The sequence below is a fragment of the Triturus cristatus genome, chromosome 9 (assembly GCF_964204655.1).
Source record: "Triturus cristatus chromosome 9, aTriCri1.1, whole genome shotgun sequence".
Taxonomy (NCBI): Eukaryota; Metazoa; Chordata; class Amphibia; order Caudata; family Salamandridae; genus Triturus; species Triturus cristatus.
Genome location: NC_140592.1, coordinates 1,011,857,401 through 1,011,875,721, shown reverse-complemented (window position 1 = coordinate 1,011,875,721; position 18,321 = coordinate 1,011,857,401). Strand labels below are relative to the sequence as shown.

Genomic DNA, 18,321 nt, shown 5'->3' with positions numbered 1-18,321 from the left:
GGGCTGCCCAGGCTCCACCTAAAAAGAGGCAAGGGTGTCTGGTAGTGGATTAAAGGCCACCAGCCTTTGTTTTCCACACACCAACATTTTATGAGCAGAGCTGCTAGTACCAGCACTTTTTCTTTCACAAATTAAGCACTGGGTAGAGGCTACATTATCATGTCTGTCCACACCGACCTTCCATAACCCCTCCTAGGAGATAACTCAGCCATACAAACAGCTGCAAAGAGTGGGCCTTGAGGGCAAGCTGTTTATCTTTGCAATGTTTCCCCTTCACCTCTACCCGCCCCTGCTGGGACATCTGGTGCTGGAGGTGGCCTCTGCAGTTTATGTAATTGGAAATCACATTGTGGCCTGGTTGGGCCTTTCTTGGGGAGACAGGAGGAGCAAGAAGAATAGTGGGAGGGCATTAAGGCCAAAGAGAGACAGAGACCGTGTGAAAGAAAGGGAGTAAGATGAAAAGTGAGGAGGAGAGGTGCAGGGTCAGCAAAGACTAGAGTGTGATAGAGAGTCAAAATTCAGGAGAGCAAAATATAGGGGGCAAAATCAGTGGTGAAAGAGATGGAAAGAAAAAAGGATTTGTGTGTGTGTGTGTATATAGAGATATATAAAAAATATATATTCACTGGGGGAAAAAACCAAGGTTAATGTAACTTTACAGTTAGGTGAAACATTTAGTAACAACTTAAAGTTTTAAGTAAAATAAAAAACGCACAGAAATTCACCAGTTATAGTTGGTTACCTCAAGTAATTATAATTTGTCCCCTAAGGTGTCTATAACTTGTGCCCCCGCGATACAGTTTGGTCCTCAACTTCATTGCAAATGTTGCAGTGATATTTATGTCATAGAAGATGTGATGTAATATGTGGAGGAATTAACAGTGCATGGCGAGGGTGCAAGTAATAGTTGTCTTAAGGCTCGAGTTATGATTACTTGAAAGCTTTTACCTTTTAGAGTTTAAAACATTACATTGTTAACAAACATTTCACCTAACTATAACGTTACTTTAACCTTTCGTTTTTTCAGTGTATTTTTTTTAATTTTTATGTACAATAATATTTTATGACCATACATAAAGCCAACCCCCCCCCCCCCCCCCCCCAGCAGGCAGCCAACCCCACACCGCGCGCAGTCTTTGGCATGCTTGGTATAGGATTGGCCTTCGGGCTGCAGATACCTCATCTCCCAGGGCCAAAACATAAAAATTAGGGGAAGGGGGCGTGCAGCTCCCATCCCCAAATAATATTTGTCTCAGAGGATCCCATCCCTGGGGCCGAATCCCATTAAAAGAGGAGGGTTGGCCATGTGGCCCCACTCCCCGAGCCTCATTAAGCCCCAGAGACCCCATCACCTGAGGCTAAATTCAATGAAGAAGGGGAGTGGAGCCACAGGTGGCCCCTCCCAGAGTCTCACTGGGCCCCAGGGACCCTATCCCACACATCCAAATTTGACAAAAAAAGAGGGGGGGTATGCATAGCCCCCCTCCCCAGGCCTTTTCCCTGGGCTGTATTTTATTAAAAAGGGTAGGGGGACCTCCCCAGGGGATGGGATCCCCCTGGGCCTTTAAAGACTTAGGGAGGGGGGCTATATATAAATATATCTTCATCCTACAGGCAAAAGGAGAGGCAGCTCCAAAAACAGTGTAAACCATGAGTATTTTTATTTAATTTTCAACATCAAACAGACATATATAATTTAATTTTATAAGGGGTGGGCAGTTGCCCAGGACCCCCTGGGAAGGTGACCTTTTCTCTCTTGCTGTCTCACCTATGTCTGCCTCTCTATCTTAACCTTTCCCCCTTTTTTCTGGCTACCTCTACCTCTTACTCCATCTCGATCTACCCACTGTCATTTTATGGATTTTTAGAGCACTAGGCAATCTGTTGTTGTGTGACACCGTTATTACAAGTTTAATTGTTCATTCAATATTATTTGTCACTGTGCAGGATTGAATTAATAAAAAGATGGATAATACAAATTAAAACTTGTTCGGAACACGGTCACCCAAAATGCATCTTGTTCGGAACACGGCCACCCAAAATGCATCTTGTCCAGGACTCCAGAGATCCTTAAGATAACACTGAGAGCAGCAGAGCCGACTACGGCCATCATAGGAGGGACGGCCGACCACACTACATCGAACAAGTGAGATGAGAGAGGGACAGGCTGGATGAAGGGCAGGAAAGATAGAAAAGCGAAGAATGAGAAACGAAGAGGATAGTTATAGGATAAACACTGAGTTATGGTGGTAGGGAAGGAGTGAGAGCAAGGGCAGATTTGTAGTAGAGGGACAGTGGCTGGCCCATTTGTCCCAATTTAGGAGGGATAGTTACAGGGCTTTAAATGGGATGAAAAAGTGGAGGCTCTCAAAAAATGGATTGGCCTGTGTAATTAAAGTTGTGGCTTAAACATTTCACTACATTTCTGTGATTCCCATAGTATGCTTCCCGGCCAGTATTTTGGTTACTCTGAGATTATTGTAATTTTATCCATATATATATATAACACAACAGCTGACATACACCTAAAACTAACCAGAACTATTGGCTTTGTCAATTGGTTGTTAGTTGTTTAAGATGAACGAGTAACAACAATGCTTTTGTTGTAAATAATTCATATGGAAAATGTTTGAATTCTAAATTTATGAGGTGTTAATTAAACATTATTCAGGCCTTTGGAAGGGTCAGTGACCTTCAGAGTGTCTCAATCACTCCCCTTATGGTCATTCTGTCAGACATGTACAGAGTGTTCGGTAGTGGGTTAAAGATTATGATTTGGATTTTACACTGCCAGCCTTTGTATTTGGTGTGCCAGCATTTAATTGCACTGATCATGGGCTTCTGGGCGCTGACCCACTTTTTTTCATAAATTAAGGGCTGGTTTCAATATCTGTTTTTAATTATTACGGGGTGTGAGGTTTGGAGGGACCCGCCTACTTAAAGCCCCGGATAGTTAGGATGTCGAGACCGGAGTATGTCATTTTAATAGAATGCATTTCTTTTTTCAAAGACAGATTTAATCTATCCCTCAAAGTATCCCTGTTTTAAATGTTCTGATGTTGAGAGGTTTCTGGGAGTGAGGGTGGAAAATGGCAGGACAGGTAGATCGAAAGAACACGATTGAACAGGAGAACTTGCTAAAGATGTAAGTAGCCTCTGCAGTTCTTAATTTGAAAAATGAAGGTGAAAAAAAGCATGGCGTTAGTTTTTTAGGTGCACTTCTCCTACCCCCCCCCTCCCTTTACGAAGTTTTTTCCATCACCCTCCACTTCCTGTTTTTTAATCTCACTCTTGCAAGTTCTTTTTCATCCCTGTTTTCTCCATTTGTCATTGTTTGATAGTCTCATAAAGAAAAAATAACCCTCGATCCTCAAAGTGCTGGTGACGACGTCCTGCAGCCACTCAGCACTGGGCGGGTGCACCTCAACCTTTGTGTGTCCACTCTGTTGGCTTTAATGGGAAAGCATAGGGTGGCCATAGGGACAGGCTTTAGGTCACCCACAATGTGAATTGTAAACACCATGACCACATTTCGGAATGCACATCACTTAGAATAAGAGATAAAACTCACTAAATAATAGATTGCACTTATGCACATAGCTTTTGCAGATGACTGTACATTATATGGCCTGTTATGAAATTGCTTGTTTTAAAGTCCATACATTCAGTAACACAGAGTTGCTTATAATGCTTTGAAATGGAAAGCACACTGTGCTTCCTTACATGCTGCCAAACAGAGTATCTTCCAATACTATAAAAACCCAAGCAGCAGGCACCCAAGGCAGTGCCTGCCACACCTAACTACCAAACATCACATTTGTCAACACAGATTAACCTACTAAGAGAGAAAGCGTGCACCCTTGACTGATACACTAAACTGACCCAGTGGGCAACTCCTAGATAGAGCACAGAGACGAAGCCTGTAAGGGCCAAGGTTGCTGTATACCAGCCAACACTCGCAACCCAGTACAAAGCAAGATTGTTCCATCTTGGATAGAACAGATATGAATAAAAGAGTACTTTATTCAATATTCTCTGCTATAGGGGTTGTGTGCTACCATTGTGCAGGCACTTCCTCGTGCAAAGAAAGTCCCCTCTGTTGGTCCAACAGCAACGCGCCACCACACAAAGCAAATGTAAACCAACATTGGTACAGCCAATAGTGGGGGTGGGGGTGCAATAAAGGAGGGGAGAGCAAGGAAACACATGTAATCTCATGGAGTGCTTAGCCAAAATAAAAAAAATAAACTCAAGTTTGCACTGGAAGGGTACAGCTCACCTAATTAGAACACTATGAGGCTGAAACGTTACTAGCAGGACAAACACAAGACTAGGGAGGAAAGCGAATGAATCTGCATCAGGTGAGTGTGCTTGACAACACAGCCATCCAATCAAGAGCAACTGCTAACCCAAAGCCCACACTAGGAGGCTGATTAAGAGTTTGGCTATCCTACCGCGGCTGCGGTCCTCCACCATCCGCTGTAGGGCTGCCAAACCTGTGGTGTGGATGCCCACCAGATCAGGAGTTAAATCCAAGGTTATCGGTGGTCTGACTGCGGCGGTCTGCAAAGCTCACAGAAGAGTCTATGATGCAGACCGCCACAGTCAGACCGCCGACTGCACCTTCCTGCATGGTATGACATACATGCCACCCTGTGCAGGAAGTGGGGGTGCAAATACAGAGGAGGGGGACTACATGTGCCCCCCGCATGCACTCCCTGGGCCCTGTGGCCATGAAAAGGGTGGTGGTGAGGCAACTCAAAATATGCTTGGCAGTGCCGCTGCAGCACTGCCAGCATATTTCTGCCTCTGGCCGCTGCGTGAACGCCGCAAGATCCTGGATCCCTGGTGGTCACAGCAATCCTGTGGTGGACCGACCACCGCAGTCATAATACTGCGGGTGGTCCCGCAGTGTGGCGGTGGTCGCCTGCCACATGGGTTTGGCGGTCCTGTGGTCAGCTGAACTCCTAATCAGGCCCTAAGTGTACTGGAAAGAACAGGTCTGCTTACAGACCTTTAAAGATTTTTGTAGACAAGACTTAAAAAACAACCGTTCTGTCTTAGTATGCTTGGTCCTCGTTTGTGACACCATCTGTGATGATCCAGCCACATTAGGGATCCCAAATAGATTCCCACACAGTCCCCTTAAGTTCATCTCCAAACATTCTGCTGTAATAGCGGGACATGAGGCTAAAGCAACTATTTCTAAGCCAATCGCCCTCCCCGGGCCGTCACTTCTGCTCCTCACTCCTCCTTCCCCAAGAATTCTTTGAAATGCATGTGCTTTCAGCACCACGAATATCTGGGACAAAGTTCATGAAATGGCTGCCTCGACCTTCACGTCACTTATGCAAATTCCAACAGCACCCATAGCAGTGTTGGCTCATTCTGCCCCCAGCTGATGTGCATGTTCTCCCTGCGCGGTAATGCAGACGGACAAGTAACTGAGGCACACATCATGTTTTTCTGACACAGTAAAACGGAGTGCGCGGCAAGTATTGAAGAAACCAGAACCCAAGAGAAGAATCCAAAGAAGCAGTAAGTGCTGCATGAGGGAACCTCTGGCAGTGTTGGCTTCGAGGTGACTTTGGCAGGAGCCCGAGGATGGGAATGTTCTCTGCTGAGACTGTCTGAAGCAACTTTCATTAAGGAAAATGGCTGGATCCCAGGGCTGTATCCTCAGAGAAGGGCGAATGGCCTGAATCGTACGTTCCTTCCATCTTTGCTGGAGGCCATCCAGTTTTAAACTTCCTCAAGCAGTCTGTGGCGCAAATCAGTTTGGATCACTGTCTCCGGACTGCGGCCTGGACTTGAGATTTTCCACATCTGTGCACATCTCTGACGGAGACCCCTCCACTGCTGGACACAGTACTGCAGATGTGGCCTCCAGAATTGAATGTAATACTTCAGAGGAGGCCCCCAACATGAGAGCCAATACTTCCAGATGGTGACTTCAGAAATGGACACAAAATTGTAGGGTAGCTTCCAGAACTAGACCCAAAGGCCATGACGTGCCCTCGCAGGTGAAACATGAAGATGCAGCAGTACCATCAATTTTCTACTAGTTGTACCACTACTTTTGCACACCCAAATACACTAGGTCTGGGTTTTGACAGCACAACTGTTATCCAGGCTTATTGCTTGCAATAAGCATAGGGTAGGCTTTGTGTCTCCCCTTTCAACCATTATCATTATTGAACCAGCCTCTTTCAACCCTTGGCTCGAGACTGAACATAACATGCATATTTCGGACCTCCTTATAGGAGCAGAGTGTTTCTACTGCAGTCACTAGTATAGCACCATATATGTCTGCAACATACAGCTGGAGCTCAGAAAGGAGGTGCAGATGGATGTATGGGGAATGAAGTCAAACATGCTGAGCACCTATTCTGCAAGGAATTTCTCGGCCTTCACGTTAACTGGACATCGTGTTACTCGCTTCCCCAGGCTGTGTCACCACCTACAGATTTTTTTTTCTTCATTTACGTTTTGTGCTCCGTAAACACTGGCTGTTGTATTTGAAGGTGATGGGGCACGTGGGTAGTGGCACAGGGGTGATAAAGACGAAGAGCATTAAACTTTCAGTCTGGTGACTTCTACTGTACCCAGCGGCGGCCAGCACGGATCAGAGGTAGGGGGCGGGGGCATTAGGACGCCGGGGAAGCGGGCAGCAAAAAATAAAATAACAAATGTACCTTCCCGCTGCTTCCTTGCCGCGTCTCTCCTTCGCAGTCTTTCTCGCTGACCTGAACAGGAAGCACACCCAGGCTCCCGGTCAGCCAATCACAATGCTGCCTTTGCAGCGTTATGATTGGTCTATGCTCTGTGTTTCAGCGCTCATACACTGACTGGGAGCTTGGGCATGTTCTCCATGCAGGCTGTAATGCAGCTTGCATGGAGAACATGCAAAGTGCGCAAGACTGATTTGGGCGGCTCTAGAGGGCCGGCCAAGCATTCATTTCGCACTTAGGAGGGTGCTACCACTCCTCCCCTGCCCCCCTCACACAAAGCTACGCACTGGTGTAAGAAAGTTCGAGGGGGCCTCCCTGCAAGGGGCGTGGAGGGGCCCCCTCCGGGCTCAATCAAGAGCTCTGCCGCCCGAGTGCTGTGCTGAGGGGGCCCCCTGGAGCTTGGGGCCCCCACGCACCGCAGGGGCTGCGGGGGCCTGTGTTACGCCCCTGAAGCTACGAAGGTAGGAGAAAATAAAACGATAAAAACGTGAGTTTAATATGATTTTATTTTCTCTGTATTTCACTGCTAAAAAGCAGTGGGGCAACGCTCCTCCGCCTTAGAGGAGGAGCTGCCGCTGGCTGCACCGCCGAGAGCAATCCAATGAAAACACCACGGATGGTTACCTCCTACAAGTGTGCATGGAGCCCTGCATCTTTCTCATGGAATCCCTTTGAAGGACTTTTGATAGTTTGGAATTAATTAGGAGTGAATTAAGTAACACAAAATTAGAACTGCGGGACCCAGGGTGTGTCTTGGGAACCCACTGCTCTGCTGCCTGATGCCGCGGAAGCTGCATGCCAAGGCAGTCTACTTTAGATTCACCTCACGTCTCGTTCTTCCACCACCCTACACATCCTGTTTTTATATCCCACAGAATGGTAGGTTCTTTCTCGTCCCTGGTTTCCTGTTTTTTTTAGGTTTGTAGTTAGTCAAGACCTTTTCATTTTAACAAAATTATATGTATATTATACTTAATTATACAGGTGGTCAGCCAACCCTCTTCATCTATTGATCTGTTATCACTCGCATTTTTTTAGTCCACAGCAGCACACAGCATGGGTGGATGAGTCAGCCCTCTACAGCCATCGGCTATCTTTACTGAGATCAACAGCATTCTGTTCTTTCACATGGGGCAGCAGAGCCAAAACTCAAAGCAGTTCCCTTTTGTTCCAGGGACAACTATGGCAGCATGTGCTTTTCGAGGCTAAAAAAATATTTTGGCTTTTAGTCATTTTTGGGATAGACCAGTGTCTGGCAACTTCCCAGCAGTCAAGGTTTGCAGACGCCATGGCAAGAAAGACGAGCATTGACAAAACGAAAATGTTAACAGCCAAAGAACGACCTATTGGCTTTACCAATGCATGTTGTATATTACTCTTCTCCCTCTTTTGACTTTTTATTCACCGCCTGCAACACTGACACACATGATGCTCTACCCATGCGTTGGAATAGGCCAGTATAACTCAGTTGCACAGACCATTCGTTAATCATGGCCTAACTCAAACACTGAAGAGCAGCGAGGAGAGCCGGGTTATTTGTTCAGAGGTGAGCAGCCCTGGACCGTGGGAACCGTGAAATTACCTTTTGGATTGTCATTAGCACATGCCAAGGGGCACTGTTTTACTTTGTACATCCTGCTCATTTCAAGCACGATTCATCATACAACAATACAGTTAAGTGATTTATTGGGTGTTTGTCAACAAGTTTACTGGTTCAAACAATAACAGTCACAAAATTGCCAAAACACACGGTGCCAACATGTCTCAATATTGGCTCTCCCCAAATAGTCTCATGTGAAAGAAGACGACTGGAAACATAAACACAGAAGGGGGTTTCTGTTTGTGTGTTCCCTCTGCAAGCTGATGCTCATCAGGGGTTTACATCCTCCATAGGACATGAGTGTCAGCTTTACAAGCCTTTGTTAGTGTTTTGTGGGAAGGGAGTAGAGTCTCCTTGGGTACATGGTGGGCTCAAAACCCTGCCCCCTCTTCTGAGTCCTCAAGTCCTGTGATGGCAGCCGCAAGATTTTTCTTCATGTTGGAGTGCCCAATCAAATTACTCTGTCCTGCCAGAGAGCCATGGTACCAGCCAATCAGAATGGGTGTTTTGGTTTTCCCTATGGGAGACCCGTGAAAACAGGTATGCTATTTTTCAAACCTTGTTTTCTATAAAATGGCTGAACAGGTTTAAACCACAAAAAGCACACTTTGTGGATCAATATTTTCGCATTCTGCCAATTTCGATATTCTGTTCAGGCATTTTTTTCTGGATCGTTAATTTTTTTTCCATAGAAATTGCATGCAGACCCCCCCACCCCCCCCCCTTTTCACTGCTTGACGGATCACCCCGAAACTTACCAGGGAGGAGCCGAGTGTAGATGATATTTTTAGGTCGAGCCTGAGCCAGCGTGCATGCGCCGCTCTGGCAATCTGCTGTAGTGGTGTAGGGAATAGAAGCCCGCCCACTCTCCTCCCATATTTGGCAGTGGCTTGTGTCATTGTCCTAAATGCTGGCTTCTGATTTGTAAATAGGCTTGTTAGTCCCTCCTAAGTTCTGCCTCCTCTTCATTTGTCACGACTAGACCCTTTACTTCGGTTGTTACACAGTACGTGTTATTTAGACTGGGAGCGCTATTTTCTTTATCCAGTTTCTCTTACTGCAGGCACAACGTGCTTTGGTGCCTTCTTTACAACCACGCCCTCCCTACCGTTGTCCTTGCCTTCATTACCCCTGCCCTCCCTCCTGTTGGCGTGCCTTCTCTCCTCCCCAACCCCCCGCCCTCCCTCCCGCTGTCCGTGCATCCTTCCATTTGCAATAGGTCTTGCATTTACGTGAGTCTGAGCTATTTGCATTGTAAATGACAATGCCTTTCTATGTTTTGATTTTTAAAACATAAATAAGACGCATTGTCATTTACAATGCCAATAGCTTAAACTTGCGTAAATGCGAGACCTATCGCATTGCAAATGCTTGTTTGGAAAGTTTTGTGAAGATTCTTACATTCTTTGAGATAGCCAATGTTAAAGACAAACATGGATTCAGCAAAGACTTCGAATTCTAATGAGGTAGATATAATGCGTTGGCCTAGTCAGTTTAGGACATAAATGAAAAGGTGTCTTATTTTTGCCAGCTGGTGGTATTATTTTTCTAAGATTTAGCATTGATGAAAACTCATCAGTATGCTGGCCCAAGGTTATCATTTTACATGGCCAGGAAGACCATAATGCCAAACAATTGTCCTGAACCAAGAGGCTGATAGATTACTCTTTGTTCAAACTGGCTCCTGGAGTTGCTGCAGGGCAATACCAGCAGCCCACAAGCCTCCAATGACGAGGAGGATATTGCTTTTAGTGACTGTTCTGAGATTGTATTCTTCCTTCTGGAGGCAAAACTATCACGTTTACCACAGCTTCTGAGTTCAGTGCATCTTTCCACACAGTGCCCAGATCAAAAAGCACCTGTGGCACAGATGTGAGTGGCATCAAAAATTAGTTGTGGGTAGTGTAATTTGCACCACACCGAGAAGCAGACTGGCTGAAAGCAAAATGCCATAAAATGGCCGGGTAGAAAAGTCAACAACATTACATGTTCGTCTAACAGGGAAGCACCTACTAAGTGAAAAGGGACTCCTGTTGGGTGAAAAAGTGCTGCTGAACTAAATCACAATGCTATTTTAAGTTATTTGTATGAGCAAATATGGATATGACATTCCGAAATCCGTGTCTTTAAATACATTTGATCCTCAGAGACGCATGTTTTCCTTACAAAACAAATAGCAGTGTCATTCTCGTTACCATCATTTTGTGAATTAAAACAATTCTGACTGGTGTTAAAAAGGACGGCTGTGGATTAGCATCAGTAGTTCTCAGAGAAAAGTTGTTGTTGAGTGTCCAAGTTGGAGACCTCTGATCTAAAAAATCTAAGTTTCAATCCAGCTTGCCAACCTTGTCAAATTGATTATTTTTGGGGAACCCGCTTTATATCTATGCTTCAGTACACTTTCCAGTGTGCACTCTAGGTAAAAATGCATTATACCACAGAGGCTTAAAGTGAATAAGATTTCCAAATGAAGCTTTAGTAGCTCCAGATGTGTGGCTGTGCAGAAGGCTAGTACTGAAGTGTATTTTTTATATTGCACATGACAACGTAGTGTGCTAATGCCACGCAGAGGTCGAAGCAAGTCTATGCATCTTTCAGTAAAATAATTTGGTAAATAAACTGGGTCCAAGTTCATATTTTCACAGGAAGAAACAGAAGCATGGATAAACACCAGTCAAATAAGAACACACAAATATGGATAAATACAGACGGAAATGTGAAAGAAAATATCATAAAACTGAAAGCTATCATTTTATTTATTTATTTATTTACAGTCTTATATAGCGTAAACCAGACCCAGAGGGGTATTAGAAAGCTTTACAAAATTAATTGGAACATTACAATTCCAGAGTAACAGTGGAATTTATCCAATAATACGAGTTTAGAGTCTTATTAATTGAGGTCATTAAGCATCCATTAGAAGTTAGCAGTTCAGGAACAGATGTTGGGTTGGGAAATGTTGTAGGGGTAGGGTTTTCAGTTCCTTTTTGATGGAGATACGGGGGATTGTCCTTGAGGCAAGTGGGATGGTGTTCCAGATCTTGTGGGCGGCACTTGAGAAGGATTGCTTCAGAGTTCATCATTTTTTGAAGGTAGGAGTTGTCGGATGCAGTGAGTTTGAACTTCTGAGGGAATGGGGGCCACCTGAAATGGTTAGTTTATTTGTGAGATAGTCCAGTGAGCCTTTATGTAGGGTTTTGTGAATGATGCAGGCCACTTTGAAGGTAATCCTTACTTCAATGGGGGAGCCAGTTGAGTGTGGTCGAGGCAGGTGTGATGTGGCTACAATGTCTTCTGCCAGAGACCAGGGGGGCAAGGTGCAGACTAAGAGTGCCTGTAAATTCAGAGTTGCCATAGCCCAGTTTAGAGAGGACCGAAGATTGAACTTTGGTTTTGAAGTCATTGGCGGAGATCAGTGGTTTGATCATTTCAAAAGCTTTATTTGGAATTGGGTGCTCTTTGCAATAGCATTGATATGGGCGCACAGATTCAGTTTGGTGTCAAGTGTAAAGGTTAGAGATTTAGCCTGGTCTGCAAGTAGAGAGGTACAGCCAAGAAGATTTAAGGGGGCTATTCCAGGAGTTTGTGGGTTGGTTGCAATGTGGAGAAGAGAACAGCAGGAACTCGGCCTCCTGAGAGCGGTGTTTCAGGTGGTGGTGCGACATCCATAGTTGGAGCTCCACAAGATATTTTGACTGATGCATAAGATCTGTGGGGAGAGGAGAGTCTTAGCTATGGATAGGTGTCATCCGGGTAGAGATGAAGAGGTTGTTGCATTGTCCAGACGGGAGCAGAGGGCTTCCATATAAAGATTGAATAATGTTGGAGAGAAGATTGAGCCTTTTGGTACTCGTGGTGCTGAGGGTGAAGAGAGTTTGAGATCTTGACCTGTTGGGTGAGATTGGATAGGTAAGATTCGAGCTAGTTCAGTTCAGTACAGTACCTGTAATACCCATTCATGCAATCTTCTGGGATTATTAGAAGGGGTGAATGATTTTCTGTGTCATATGCTGAGGATAAGTTGAGTAGAAGTAGAAGACAGGAGTCTCCTTTATCATGCGGAGAGCGTCATGGATTATTTTTAGCATAGAGGTCTCAGTGCAGTAGCTGGGTCTGAAGCAGGATTGGTGGTCATCAAGGAGGTTGTTTTTCTTGTTGAGCGGGGGATCCATGCAGATATCCTAGGGTTTACTAGGAAAGGAAGATTTGTAATAGGGCAGAGGTTGTTGAGATTAGTGGGGATCTGCATCTGCTTTCTTCAAAAGTGATGTGATCAGTGCTTAATTTGAACCAGTGGTTGCCGGTGGAACCCGCCGTAAAAGGAAAGTGGGGAAACCCAATCTACCCTTGGAGGCTTTGGAAATATAACTATAAATAGGTAACTGTGCCTACAAGGGATTTCATTCAGAAAGCTTAATTAAACAATTTACATAGATAACTTTGTAGTTAAGCCCCAAGTGGTGACTAACTCATGAACAATCTGTACGTCAATTAGCTCACTTTCATATCGATAAATCAACAGTAAACAATTTCAAACACAGGTGTGAATTTCTCAAATTATAAACTCGTTTAATGTGAGTAAACAAAAGAGGGTACATAGAATATACTTATAGAACACAATGACTGAGGTTGATGAATCATAGAAGGAAGTTGAACCCTTCAAGTCATTAGTGTCAACATCTATTCTAGAATAATAACAATGGAAAATGAGTCAAACAAACAGAAAACAATTCCTTGAGTGGTAAATCTCTGAGGGAAACCGATGAGCTTATCGACGTTTCGGTCTTGGTGGCAGATAGACCATGTTAGACCATCTTCAGGACGATGAAAGAAGAGTAATAATTGACCCTTATGTCTGGTCACACAAATGTATAGAGCCCCTGGCTATTCATCAACCTCGGTCATTGTGTTCTATTAATATATTCTATGTACCCTCTTATGTTTATCCCCAATGCACGAGTCACATCCCCTTACCCCACAGCCTTGCACCCTGCCCTCTCCCACCCGCTCCTGTCCATTCTTTCTTTCCTATGTTCTACCGCTTCTTTCCTACACCGGGCTCCCCCTCCCCGTCTCTCCTTCCCCTCGTCCTCACTCCCATAGCAGCCTGCTTTAAGGAGGCAGCAGGCAGGCTACGGCCGGCCCACGGGGTGTGGCCGGCCTGCCCACGGGGTGTGGCCGACCTGCCCCCTCCTCGGCCCCGGAAGTGCTCTACGGACTGCGCCCGGGTCAGAGTTCAACGTTAACTAAACCTCCCTAAAAGTTTTATTTTTTTTTGTGCACCCCAGGCTTGACGCGGGGAGGCAGCAGCGGGGAAGCCCTGGCTTCCGGCACAGGGCGCTGCTCGCTCCGTCTGTTGCACGCTGTGTTTAGGGCGGCCCGGCGTTCCTGGGAGCCCTCCAGGATGTGGATACCACGGCTCAGCAGCCCAGCCTCCCGCATGCTACTGACCTGTAACCAGCTGACCTTGCCACTATGTCAAGTTTCTCTCCACCAATGCCGCCTATACAGCACTTTTCCCCTGCCGCGGCAGCCGGTACCACCGCTGACCCAGACCATGGACCGCTATCTTCGCGCTCTGGAGCCACTGGTGAGCCCAGAGGAGCTGGAGCAGACCCGGAATATGGTGGAAGAGTTCCGTCGCCTGGGTGGGGTTGGACAGGCGCTGCAGGCAAAGCTGGAGAGGCGAGCCTCCAAGATGGAGAATTGGCTGACTGAGTGGTGGCAGCAGTCCCAGTATCTTGAGAGTCGGCTACCCCTTGCTGTGCACTCCAGTCCGGCGGTAGTGTTACCCAAGCAGGATTACAACACGTGGCGAGGACAGCTCAGGTTTGCTGCAAGGCTCATCGCCGGGACGTTGGATTTCAAGGCCAAGGTGGACCGGCACACTCTGCTGGCAGAGTACATGCGAGGCCGTCCCCTCTGCTTGGACCAGTACAACAAGATATTTTCTTCCTGCCGTGTTCCGGGACCCAAACATGACAGCGTGCTGCTCTGTCCCCGCCGGCCTCCCACGCATGTCACCGTAGTACGCAACTACCAGTTTTTTCAGCTGGATGTATACAACAGCGATGGAACTCCGCTCACAGTCGATCAGATCGAGCTACAGTTACTACAGATCCGTAACAACTCCTGGAAGACTGACAAAGAACCTCTGGGAATACTGACAAGCGACCATCGTCGCACCTGGGGCCAGGCATACACCACCCTGATGAAAGACAAACTGAACCAGGACTCTGTACGCGCCATCCAGCGAAGTATCTTCACCGTGTGCCTTGACGCCTCTGTGCTCAAGATGGCTGAGGGCAAATACTCCAGTGGCATGGCAGCCCAGATGCTGCACGGCGGTGGCAGCTACTCCAACAGTGGTAACCGCTGGTTTGACAAGACCCTGCAGTTCATTGTGGGCGAAGATGGCTCCTGTGGGCTGATATACGAGGCAGCCACTGCTGAAGGTCCACCTGTTGCCACCATACTCGATCACGTCCTGGAATACTGTAAAGGCCCACACTCCGTACGATCCCCTATGACGCGACTGCCGATGCCCAAGAAGCTATACTTCTATATCACCCCGGAAATAAAGAGGGACATTGAACATGCTAAGCAAAACCTTGACATACTCATCAATGACTTGGACATCATCTGCTTCACCTATCGTGGCTTTGGCAAGAATCTTCCCAAGAAGAATGGACTGAGCACAGATTCCTTCCTGCAGATGGGCTTGCAGCTTGCCTACCACAGGATGTACGGCTGCTTGAACGCTACCTGTGAGACCGCCTCGCTACGCATGTTTCACCTGGGGCGCACAGAAACCATACGTTCAGCGAGTCAAGAGGCGCTAGAGATGGTCCAGGCTATAGATGACCCTAGCAGACAGGCACAAGAGAAGCTGGCCTTGATACAGAAAGCTAATCACGCCCACAGTGCATACACGGACCAGGCTCTTCAGGGCCAAGCCATTGATAGGCACCTGCTGGGCCTGAAGCTGCAAGCCATTGAGGAAGGGTCGCGGGTGCCTGAAATCTTTATGGACACATCCTATGCAGTGGCCAATCACTGGATGATCTCAGCGGGTCAGGTGGCTGCCAGGACAGACTGCGTCATGTGTTATGGGCCTTTGGTGCCAGACGGCTATGCCGTGTGCTACAACCCCCGCCCGGAGCATGTCAACTTTTCTGTCTCTGCCTTCAACTGTTGCGATGACACCAATGCAGCAAAGCTGGCACGGGGCTTGGAGAAAGCGCTCGATGACATGAAGAACCTTCTGCTACCCCCAAATGGTCCTAGTACACCCACTCCTTAGGCAAGGCATACCTATCTGGGTGTCGCATCTTACAGCGCTGACTGGGAGGCTGTCTCTGTTCATCGAACCTTTTGGGTCCTCTGTAGGATGTTGGACCTGAAATCCAAGCACTTCCTTAGGCCCAGAAACAAGAGGCTGTCAACAGCCTTCTAACCTGCATTGGCTCTCTCTCTTCCGAGCTGATATCGAGACTGACTACTATTGTTCTACTCTCAAAGACACCTGCAAGAGTAAGTGCTACAAATATCACTGGCAGAAGTGAGGTCTCAAACTGAGGTAGTGGATTGGAGAGATGTAAAAATGTCCTTACCTGTTTTTTGGTAAGCTTTTTGTCCTTGGCGAGAGACTGAACAGCCTGTTTTCACATTAAAAAAGGTGGGGATGGTACACCTAATTGCTCCTCTTGTGGCATCATAACGTCTTGTGCACAGCAGGCTGGATTGTCACCCTCCATCCCCAGCTGCTCACTCTAGTCCATGACATGCAGACAGGGATATGTGTATCCTAATACCCAAAGCTTACTGATCCACATCAGAGGGACACCTCCTGTCCCTTATTATGGTCTGGTCTGTCATGGACACTTGTCCTCTTTTCTTATGCCTTAAAGCTTTCTTCGCCATGTTGTACTCCTCTGTCACACAAAGGGCTCTCTCTCTTTGTCTCACAATTGGCATGTCCTTGCTACATCTCCCCTACTGTGTCCTCCATCTCACAATTTATGGAAGCTGTTGACATCTTAATATTGCCAACAGTGCTTGATTTTCAGGTCTCGGCTCGAAGGCTGCGCTTGCGCAGTCTCGATCCGAGATTTAATGACTTGGAGAAGAGGGGCTTGAACCCGCCCCTGTTCTCCATTGGCTGGCCTCTTCAATGCTGGCCAGCCATTGGAGAAGAGGTCCCGTCACTCCGATCATGCCCCGTCCTTTTCAGATCGGGGGGCGTGTTTTTTGCAGAAAGTCTAATTATCTCCTCCAGCCAATGGCTGGAGGAGATAACAGCAAAACACGCCCCCGAATCCGAAAAGGACGCTGCGTTTCTCTGAGGCATTTCTGCTCTGCCTCGGAGAAAGGCGGTGGTGTTCATGGCGTCCTCTCCCCTTTATTAAAATGATATCACGATGCAATTAAACTTTAAACTTGTGGCTGTTCTCTTGATGTGCCCTTTTACGGGAAATATGAATTTCTCTCTTTGATGCCTGTCGTGTGTTTGAATGATGCTGAATTTCCTTTCCATTCATTGAAAACTTTTAACTATGTCGCAATTGTAAATTGTGTCCAATGAATAAAGAGCGTGCAAATATTTTGCTGGGGCGGTCTTCGAGAGCACAAACGTGCGACGAAAACAGACGCCACGCAGCTGGTCTGGAAGCTATGGAATCAGCAAAATAATAATTTGGGTCCACTTTTGGGCCCCAGACGTCGCCATCGTATACAATTAATAATACTGTACACTAAGTTATAAACTAGCTAAACATGGCGCTGTTATTTTGAAGTAAATATAATACATCTAAATATTAAAGTGTTATGCGATTATTTAAAAAATACTCTCCTATTTCCATAGCCTCAATTGACGTTTCTCTGTAAATGTAATCATATAACAAGCGTTCCAAGATGGCTACCTCGCTTTCTTATGTCTGGGCCGGGCCTCGTCTCGCCGTGTCTTTTGGAGAACTCCTACTGGCTAAAGCGAGGCACGCAGGTTGTCAGGGTAATACGACATACAGCATGAACTGTCTCATTTCTTGCATGGCCAAGCAGAGCACTTGCTCTAGTGGTTGATACAGAGTTACGGGTACCGGGAAGGTCCAAACGTAGCAAGTGTAACCCGTAAGAGGTGGAGCCCGATCAGCGCTTTCTTAAGGTAAGTCCAGGAGAGGAAACGCGCCTGGCGGTTTTTAAACTGCTGTTAGGCAATACAGAGGATGGAGTCCACAATATACGTTAGAAAAAAGTCTTTGCTCGGGAGGCCGAATGCACTAAAATGGGGGGAGACATGCTAACAACCGAAGTTTCACTTAATTCTTATGTATGATTGCATGCATATGGAGTTCAGTTTTGTCATTGACTCATTGTAGAAGTATTATATATTTTGTTTGCTGTAGGTTTGATTATTTTGCGCAGGTTATGTCTCTCGGGCACTCAAACAGGTAAGCGAGACTGCGAAAACCATAATTTTGCCTCCAGAACGTTTTGGGGGATTTATAAAATTAATAAAAAAATTAACATCTTCACAGGTTGTAGGTTTGCCCGAATGCTTCGATTTCTGGCTCTCTGTATTGAGTGACTCGACATCTAACAAATTAATCAAAGAGTGAGAAGGAAGACTGAATGAATGAATGAAAGATTTCTGAAGGGGATAGGTACTCCATGAAATGTCACGGGGGTAAATCTGCAGACGCACTCCCATAGACGCCCCACTTGTGAGAGGAGGAAAAGTTGATTTTTAGGGCTTTTCTGAAGATTAAGTCTTGAGAATTAACCCGGACTGACAGCGGAAGCTGATTCCGTTATTTGCTGGTCGAACCGAAAAAGAGAGCCCAGCCCACCATTGCTAACCCTCCGGAATCTCGGTACTGCGGCAAGCTGTGTGAGGCAGATCGAAGAGAACACGGAATAGTCGACCGTGTACAGAATGGGTTAAATATGTGCAGGGAGATCCCAGAGTCAGGGTTGCCTGTAGCGAGGGTG

General features: G+C 46.4%; 1 protein-coding gene and 1 pseudogene across 3 annotated transcripts in view; both read left to right on the top strand.

Annotated features, from left to right (window-relative positions):
* TMEM63C (transmembrane protein 63C) overlaps positions 1-18,321 on the top strand; it is a 537,448-nt gene that overhangs the window by 206,127 nt on the left and 313,000 nt on the right. The window lies entirely within an intron of this gene.
* On the top strand, positions 13,539-17,145 carry LOC146799217 (carnitine O-acetyltransferase pseudogene; annotated as a pseudogene). The gene has a single exon (XR_014968870.1). The product of XR_014968870.1 is annotated as a carnitine O-acetyltransferase pseudogene (transcript).